Here is an 8,881-nt window from a genome sequence, read left to right as displayed (position 1 = left end):
AGAAAGAAAGAAAGAAAGAAAGAAACTAAGAAAGGAGTCAGATGTTTAGTTATGTATTATTTATGTATAAATAAAGATTATATATAGCAGTGAAATAAAAACCTTGAGTTCCAGCAGTAATATCTCATCAATGCATCATATCTCCAGAAAGGCAGAAGTGCATAATACTGAAGCGTGATCCTCACTGCAGAGTTAAACATCTGGACAGAGGTGTTACTGAACATATGAGGAAACAAAACATGCCACGGGGTCATGGCTTGGTATCCATGGCAACTTGCCTTTCTTACAAAACAGCAGCGCAGGTAAGTTACAGCACTCAGCCTTACAGCAGGTGTTGTGTAGTAAACATCATCACTGCAACACAAAACCCCACCAGGCCTGAACACTAAACACTACTGCAGCCTGCAGAATAATAACCAGAATTATAATTATAACAATTTATAATTATAACAACTTATAACAGCTTATAATGACTCTAAGAGCTTCAGTGTCATGGCTGTGACAGGGGTCAGGTGTCCAGTTCAGCTTTAAAACTTTTTAACAAAAACACAATCCAGCCTGGAGTTTAATCAGGGCAGTTAAGCTAGAGATGAGAAGACGGCGTAGCGGTTAGCGGTGCAAAGACTAGCGTCTAGAGTACGCTATACAGCTGTACAAACAATACGCTGTAGGATGCAGAGCTAATATTCTAGTATCCTGTTCATCAACATATCTACTGATCTACTGAGAGCACTTAATCCTCTCTCTGTCTCTCTCTCCCTCTCTCTGTGTCTCTCTCTCTCTGTGTCTCTCTGTGTTTCTCTCTCTCTCTCTCTCTCTCTCTCTCTCTCCCTCTCTCTGTGTCTCTCTCTCTCTCTCTGTCTCTCTCTCTCTCCCTCTCTCTCTCTCTCTCTCTCTCTCTCTCTCTCTCTCTCTGTGTCTCTCTGTGTTTCTCTCTCTCTCTCTCTCTCTCTCTCTCTCTCTCTCTCTCCCTCTCTCTGTGTCTCTCTCTCTCTGTGTGTTTCTCTCTCTCTCTCTCTCTCTCTCTCTGTCTCTCTCTCTCTCCCTCTCTCTCTCTCTCTCTCTCTCTCTCTCTCAATTCAGTTGAGTTTTATTGGCATGACAAATTGTACAATGTATTTGCCGAAGCATTTATAAGGGATAAGGGCAGGAATAAAACCTGAACAGAGAACAAATGATAAGAAAAACAAGTGAAGAAAAAACAAAGCAAAAAGCCTATATTCTATAGGTGTCAGAGGTGTGTGTGTGTGTGTGTGTGTGTGTGTGTGTGTGTGTGTGTGTGTGTGTGCGCGCACCTGTCTCACTCTCTCTCTTTGACTCCCTCTTTGAATATCTTTGGTTCTTTTTCTCTTTGACTCTCTCTAGCTCTCTCTTTGACTCTCTCTGACTCTTTCTCTTTGACTCTCTGTCTTTTTGACTCTCTCTCTTTGACCTTTGACTCTCTCTCACTTGTTGACTCTCTCTTTAACTCTCTATGACTCTCTCTCTTTGACTCTCTCTTTAACTCTCTTTGACTCTCTCTTTAACTCTTTTTGACTCACTCTCTTTGACTCTCTCTCACTCTTTGACTCTCTCTTTAACTCTTTATGACTCTCTCTCTTTGACTCTTTCTCACTCTTTGACTCTCTCTGACTCTCTCTTTGACTCTCTCTGGCTCTTTCTCTTTGACTCTCTGTCTCTTTGACTCCCTCTTTGACACCCTCTTTGACGCCCTCTTTGACTATCTCTCTTTGACCTTTGACTCTCTCTCACTTGTTGACTCTTTCTTTAACTCTCTATGACTCTCTCTTTGACTCTCTCTTTAACTCTTTTTGACTCTCTCTCTTTGACTCACTCTCTTTGACTCTCTCTCACTCTTTGACTCTCTCTAACTCTTTATGACTCTCTCTTCGACTCTTTCTCACTCTGTGACTCTCTTTAACTCTTTGTGATTCTCTCTCTTTGACTCTTTCTCACTCTTTGACTCTCTCTTTAACTCTCTATGACTCTCTCTCTCTTTGACTCTCTCTGACTCTCTCTCTTTGACTCACTCTCTTTTACTCACTCTCACGCTTTGGCTCTCTCTTTAACTCTCTATGACTCTCACTCTTTGACTCACTCTCTTTGACTCTCTCTTTGACTCTTTATGACTCTCTCTCTTTGACTCTTTCTCACTCTTTGACTCTCTCTTTAACTCTCTATGACTCTCACTCTTTGACTCTCTCTTTGACTCTTTCTCACTCTTTGACTCTCTCTTTAACTCTCTTTGACTCACGCTCTTTGACTCTCTTTGACTCACTCTCTTTTACTCTCTCTCACTCTTTGACTCACTCTCTTTGACTCTCTCTTTGACTCTTTATGACTCTCTCTCTTTGACTCTTTCTCACTCTTTGACTCTCTCTTTAACTCTCTATGACTCTCACTCTTTGACTCTCTCTTTGACTCTTTCTCACTCTTTGACTCTCTCTCTTTGACTCACTCTCTTTAACTCTCTATGACTCACTCTTTGACTCACTCTCTTTGACTCTTTATGACTCTCTCTCTCTGACTCTTTCTCACTCTTTGACTCTCTCTTTAACTCTCTTTGACTCACTCTCTTTGACTCTCTTTGACTCACTCTCTTTTACTCTCTCTCACTCTTTGACTCTCTCTTTAACTCTCTATGACCCTCACTCTTTGACTCCCTCTTTGGAACTCTTTGATTCTCTTCCTCTTTGACAATCTTTGACTCTCTCTCTCTCTGTCTCTCTCTCTCTCTCTCTCTCCCTCTTTTTCTGAGCTGCTACATTCCAGGTGACTGATAATCTGTGCACTTCACAGTTATCACTCCATTGTGGATTACTGTTATTATAGCAAGCTAGCCTTTTACAGTTTGCTCTTCAGAGTGTTTCATGAGCAGTGTGTGTGGCTCTACAGAGCTCCAGCGCTCGCTCCGACCCTCTCGTCGAGACACTAAACCTGCTTCCACACCTACTGTTCTGTCTGCAGACTGACATTTATACTTTCGGTTTATTTTGTTTACTTGCTTTGGTCTGGATGCAGATAATTAAATAAACCAAATAAATACACAAATCAGATATTTACCTGAGCATGGAGAAGACCGAGCAGGCACTCGATACACTTACTACAGTTACTACAGCTCTCGCAGCTTGGTTAGGTGGAAAAGACACACACACACACACACACACACACACACACAGCATGTTGAGATCAGGATTAAATCACTTCCTCAGAGCTGAACTGGAGGTAGAGCATCTCGCTTAGACAAATCTGCTATGTTTTCACGTCTAAAAGGACAGCATGTAGGAGGAAAATAAAGCAGGCCGTGATTTAAACAAACTAAACGCTGCATATGTGTAAGCACCTTCAGTCTGCTGTCAGAAAATAAGCACCTTTTCCTGCGTGTTAACAAGGGTGTACTCTATCATAACCGTCCTCAAACAAGCCCTGGATCTTTCCCCAGAAACACGCCTCAGACATCCCCGAGACACATCACTGCTTTTCCTGACACATGTCAAAGTGTCAGTTTACCTAAAACAGCTCTGTGCTTGGCTTGGACGCTGACGCATGTCTAAGTTGCTTTGCATTGAAGCTGCTGCTGAAGGGAATAAATGGAAATGCCGAATGGAAATGCTAGGATGTCGAAACACTGCTTATGGTGTATCCAGGAAAGCAAAACAACATTTCAAAGCAAAAGCAAGAGAGGTGTGTGGAATCAAATCGGAATAATAATTGCGTTTAAACGTATAGGAAGATGCTTTTCCTGCACTCTACCTGCTCGCAGTCACTGCTGGAGAGTCATTGCTCTGTGTAAAGTCATTTATTTTGGCTCTATTTTTACTTCCTGTCCCGCTGCTCCTATATCGCACTGTGCTTTTTGATACTGAATAATTCAACAGGAAGAGCTGTTACTGTGAAGCTGGAGCTTAGATAGGGAGCTGGATGTAGGTAAACGCTGAGCACACACTCTCACACACACACACACACACGCCCCAACCATGTGTATCTGACCTCCATGAAAGCCTTTTAATGTGTGAAACAGACTTCCTAGAATGCTCCGGAAATAGGTTCTCACGGACGTCCGGCAGAGCACTCCCACTCATCCCATCTGTAGTAGAGGTGATTCTCATTCTCTCTCTCACACACACACACACACACAGAATTCTTCTACAAACCCTTTTACTCAGTCACCACACACACACACACACACACACAGAATTCTTCTACAAACCCTTTTACTCGGTCACCACACACACACACACACACACACACAAAGGCTCGTGTCTCAAATCATGCTCTGTACACTAGCCTGCTCTTTTAAAGCTCATCAGGTTATGTTTTCAAATATCACATGACTTTTCAAATCAACACAGAGCTTTCACCGTAATCCCGTGCGAATGCCTTTCTATTTTGATGACACCTTTCTCGCTTATCACATGTCTAGACACTTCTATCCTCTTCCAGGATGACTCCGCCCCCACCGACACGGCTCCAGGTGCATGGTTTAGAAAGTTACACAACTGCACCTGACCATCTAGGGTAGAGTTCTAGAAAGGAAAAATATTTACAACCGCACTGTCACCTAGATGACGACGAGTCTGGTTCCTCTTCCTCATATCGCCTCAAGGACTTTTTTTCCTCGTCACCGTCACCTCTGGTCTGCTCGTTATGGATAAATATACATTAAAATCTTCATATTCTGTATAGAATTGATATATTTCTATCCAGCTGTTTTGCGACAACGTCCGTTGTTAAAATCTCATAAAATCTCAATCCGGTCGAAGACATCTGGAACATCTGGCACTGCTCTCGACCACCACTATGGAAACTCCAGCGTTTCTTGCTCCAGAGCCTTGAAGACTCTATGACAAGGGGAATGGAAGCTCTTCTGGTGGCCTGTGGTGGTCATTATACATGTTATCTTAACATTATATCTGGTTATTTTTTCTTTTCTCAGTAACCTTTGACTTGGACTCCTGGTGATCCTCAGGAGGGGAGAAAAGTGAGAGAGAGAGAGAGAGAGAGAGAGAGAGAGATGATGCTGTTTGCTAGACTGCACCGTGCCACATGGAGTCCTCTCAGTTTCACACACCGGCACTGGCATTTAGCTAGGTAATGACTATCCATTAAAGGGTCATCGATGCGAGGAAATCTATTCGCACCGCGTGGGCCAATGGACACGAGACACAGGAGAAAAGTTCAGCGACACTGCATCGGCACCGAGCGCTGGTGCTCATTAATGGCTCTCTGACAGCGCTGACTCTTTCACTTGTTCTCTCTCAGGCCATATCATTAAATATTCATCGAGTAACACTTGCACAAAGGATAACAGATGAAGCCGTTTCGTGTTTAACGTACGCCGAGCATATTTTCCACAAGCGCAAATAGGGCCTTAATTGTTTTTTTGGGGTCTTTTTTGTTAATAAAAAGATGTCGTACAGACGAGCTCGAGCATTCTGCAGCGTCTCCGCGCCAGCATTTGGTTAATGGTGCACAAATATTACTCTTGCATGGAGAGAGAGAATGAGAGAGATCTGATTTAATGCAGTAATAAATGCAGGGACGAATCCTCTGCAATTAACACTGCATTGTTTTATGTAGGGATTTTTTTTTCCTGAGAGGCTAATTATAGTCTGAGAGAGCTGACTCTGAGAGAGGGACATAATAGAGTGTGATGAGCCTGCAGCCTCTTCCCTGCTCAGCAGCAGGAGCTCTGACAGACAGACAGAGAGAGAGAGAGACAGGAAGACAGACAGGAGCCCTGGTTGCTGCCTGGATCTACAGCAATGAGCTGATTTAGAAAGAAAGACACGGCATGAGAACAAATACCAGAACAAATTCGGATCGAATGAACAAATTAGCTTGCATTCCATTTGGGAAGGAGGCGTGGCTTCTGTGCTGTCAGTCACAGAGACAAAGTTGTGGTCTCTGTGCTGTGAGTCTCAGTTAGGAGGTGTGGCCTCTGTGCTGTGAGTTTGAGTAAGGAGGTGTGGCCTCTGTGCTGTGAGTTTGAGTAAGGAGGTGTGGCCTCTATGCTGTGAGTTTGAGTAAGGAGGTGTGGCCTCTATGCTGTGAGTTTGAGTAAGGAGTTGTGGCATCTGTGCTGTGAGTTTGAGTAAGGAGGTGTGGCATCTGTGCTGTGAGTTTGAGTAAGGAGGTGTGGCCTCTGTGCTCTTAGTTCCAGTGAAGGAGGCGTGGCCTCTATGTTGTCAGTCCCAGTGAAGGAGGCGTGGCCTATGTGCGGATAGTCCCAGTGAAGGAGGTGTGGCCTCTGTGCTGTCAGTCCCAGTGAAGGAGGTGTGGTCTCTGTGCTCTTAGTCTCACTGGAGGTGTGGCCTATGTGTGGATAGTCCCAGTGAAGAAGGTGTGGCTTCTGTTCTGCCAGACTTAGAAAAGGAGGTGTGGCCTTTGTGCTGTCAGTCCCAGTAAAGGAGGTGTGGCCTCTGTGCTGTCAGTCTCAGTGGCGGAGGTCTGGCCTCTGTTACGTCAGTCTTAGAAAAGGAGGTGTGGCCTCTGTGCCGTCAGTCTCAGTGGAGGAGGTGTGGCCTCTGTGCTGTCAGTCCCAGTGAAGGAGGTGTGGCCTCTGTGCTGTCAGTCCCAGTGAAGGAGGCTGTTAGTCCCAGTGAAGAAGGCATGGCCTCTGTGTGGTCAGTCCTACAGCTCACACACACACACACACACACACACGCACACACACGCACAATAAACACTTATTACATAAAGTGCTGAAGTTGTTATCAAGGACAGGTTGGTGATGTCAAAAACTTCTCTCTAGAGATGTCCAGAGAATCTCCATGTTCTCTAAACTAGCTCACACCTCTGAACAACAAAACAACAAAATGTTCCAGTTCACAGGTTCACACACACACACACACACACACACAGTTCCCTCATACAGGTAAAGTAGACACCAGGGAGTTTATTGTTCAAACAACACCTGTTCAGCTCATATAATCACACCGGTGCCTAGCCAGGTGTCTCAACACACACACACACACACACACACACACACACACACAGGTGAGTTAGTCACAGCAGCTGAGCAGGAGCTATTTGAAGCACTGCTATAGGATAAATAGGTCAGAATTGGACCAGTGGGAAAATCTAAAAGAACTTCTGAAAAAGATTTCAACCAAATAACCTGTGTTTGCACTGACTGAACATACAGTCAGTGTGTGTGTGTGTGTGTGTGTGTGAGAGAGAGAGAGAGAGAGGGGGGAAGAGATTACATATGTCTCCTGTAATACATTAATGCAGAGGAGTATAGAGTATCGTGCAGCATTATGCAAACTTCAACATACTCATGTGACATTAAGCATATGCACTGACACACTTATCCTTTAGCTGAGCAAGAGCTCTCACTTCCTCACACACACACACACACACACACACACACACACACACACACACACACACACTGACTGAATATTTCCAATTCTAGTAAAACACTCAATAATAATGTTCATTGTTTGGTTCATTAACAGATCTCTGACCTCCATGTCACACTAAACTCATCACTGAGCACATCACTGGACACATCACTGAACCTACTACTGAACTCATCACTGAACACATCACTGACACATAACTGGACACACTACTGAACACATCACTGAACCTACTACTGAACACATCACTGAACCTACTACTGAACACACTACTGAACATACTACTGAACACACTACTGAACATACTACTGAACACATCACTGAACACACTACTGAACACATCACTGAACACACTACTGAACACACTACTGAACTCATCACTGAACTCACTACTAAACACATCACTGAACCTACTACTGAACACATCACTGAACACACTACTGAACACATCACTGAACACATCACTGAACACACTACTGAACTCATCACTGAACACATCACTGGACACACTACTGAACACACTACTGAACTCATCACTGAACACATCACTGGACACACTACTGAACACACTACTGAACACACTACTGAACTCATCACTGAACACATCACTGGACACACTACTGAACACACTACTGAACTCATCACTGAACACATCACTGAACACGCTACTGAACATACTACTGAACACACTACTGAACTCATCACTGAACACACTACTGAACACATCACTGGTCACATGTGGTGGTATACCAAAAATAAAGAAAGAAATAAACACAACTCTTCCACAAGTTACAGAACTAACAGATCCACTATGAACATCATTCAAAACACACACACACACACACACACACACACACACACACTCCTGATGGCATCAGCATCTCCGTTATGCTTTAGGGTGTCTTGGCGTTAAATGTCATGAAGACAGATAGAATCACGCGTGAAACTGAAAACCACGTGATTACGAACGTGGTGCAGAAAGTGTTAAGGCAAACCGCATCGCTCGATACGTATCGCACGTGTGAAAATGCGCACATCTCCAGAGAGCAGCGTCCTCTCCTGCTGTTTATATTCCACTGAACTCTTCATACATTCTCCAGAGAGAAGTCTGTGATCTCTGTGTGCATTACTCATCTCACTGTAATGCGTTACACAATGCGCCGTTTCATGCACCGGACTCAGCTGTAACTCTTCCAACAGTTACACCACATGCTATCTACTGTACTCTACTCCAACTTGTTTACAATTCACACCCTGTTTTAGAACACTTTTTCTCCACTCTGGGTTTATATTTTTAGACTTTATACGACTTTCTCAGTACAAAAAAAACAAACAAACAACGGCGTAACCTTGACGACAGGCTAAACAACAACAGCACCAGGTTGTCATAGGAGCTGCTGAGCTTAACATGCCTGACTCATGATAAGCCACGCCCACTCCTGCCACCCCAGATTAGGAGGCTGAGTTATGGTAAATCTCAGCCGCTCTAGGCTCCGCCTCCCCTCCTGACGTTC

This window comes from Hemibagrus wyckioides, linkage group LG23 (genome assembly GCF_019097595.1).
Source record: "Hemibagrus wyckioides isolate EC202008001 linkage group LG23, SWU_Hwy_1.0, whole genome shotgun sequence".
Classification (NCBI taxonomy): Eukaryota; Metazoa; Chordata; class Actinopteri; order Siluriformes; family Bagridae; genus Hemibagrus; species Hemibagrus wyckioides.
The sequence above is the reverse complement of the archived record's forward strand: the minus strand, read 5'-3'. Positions refer to the sequence as shown.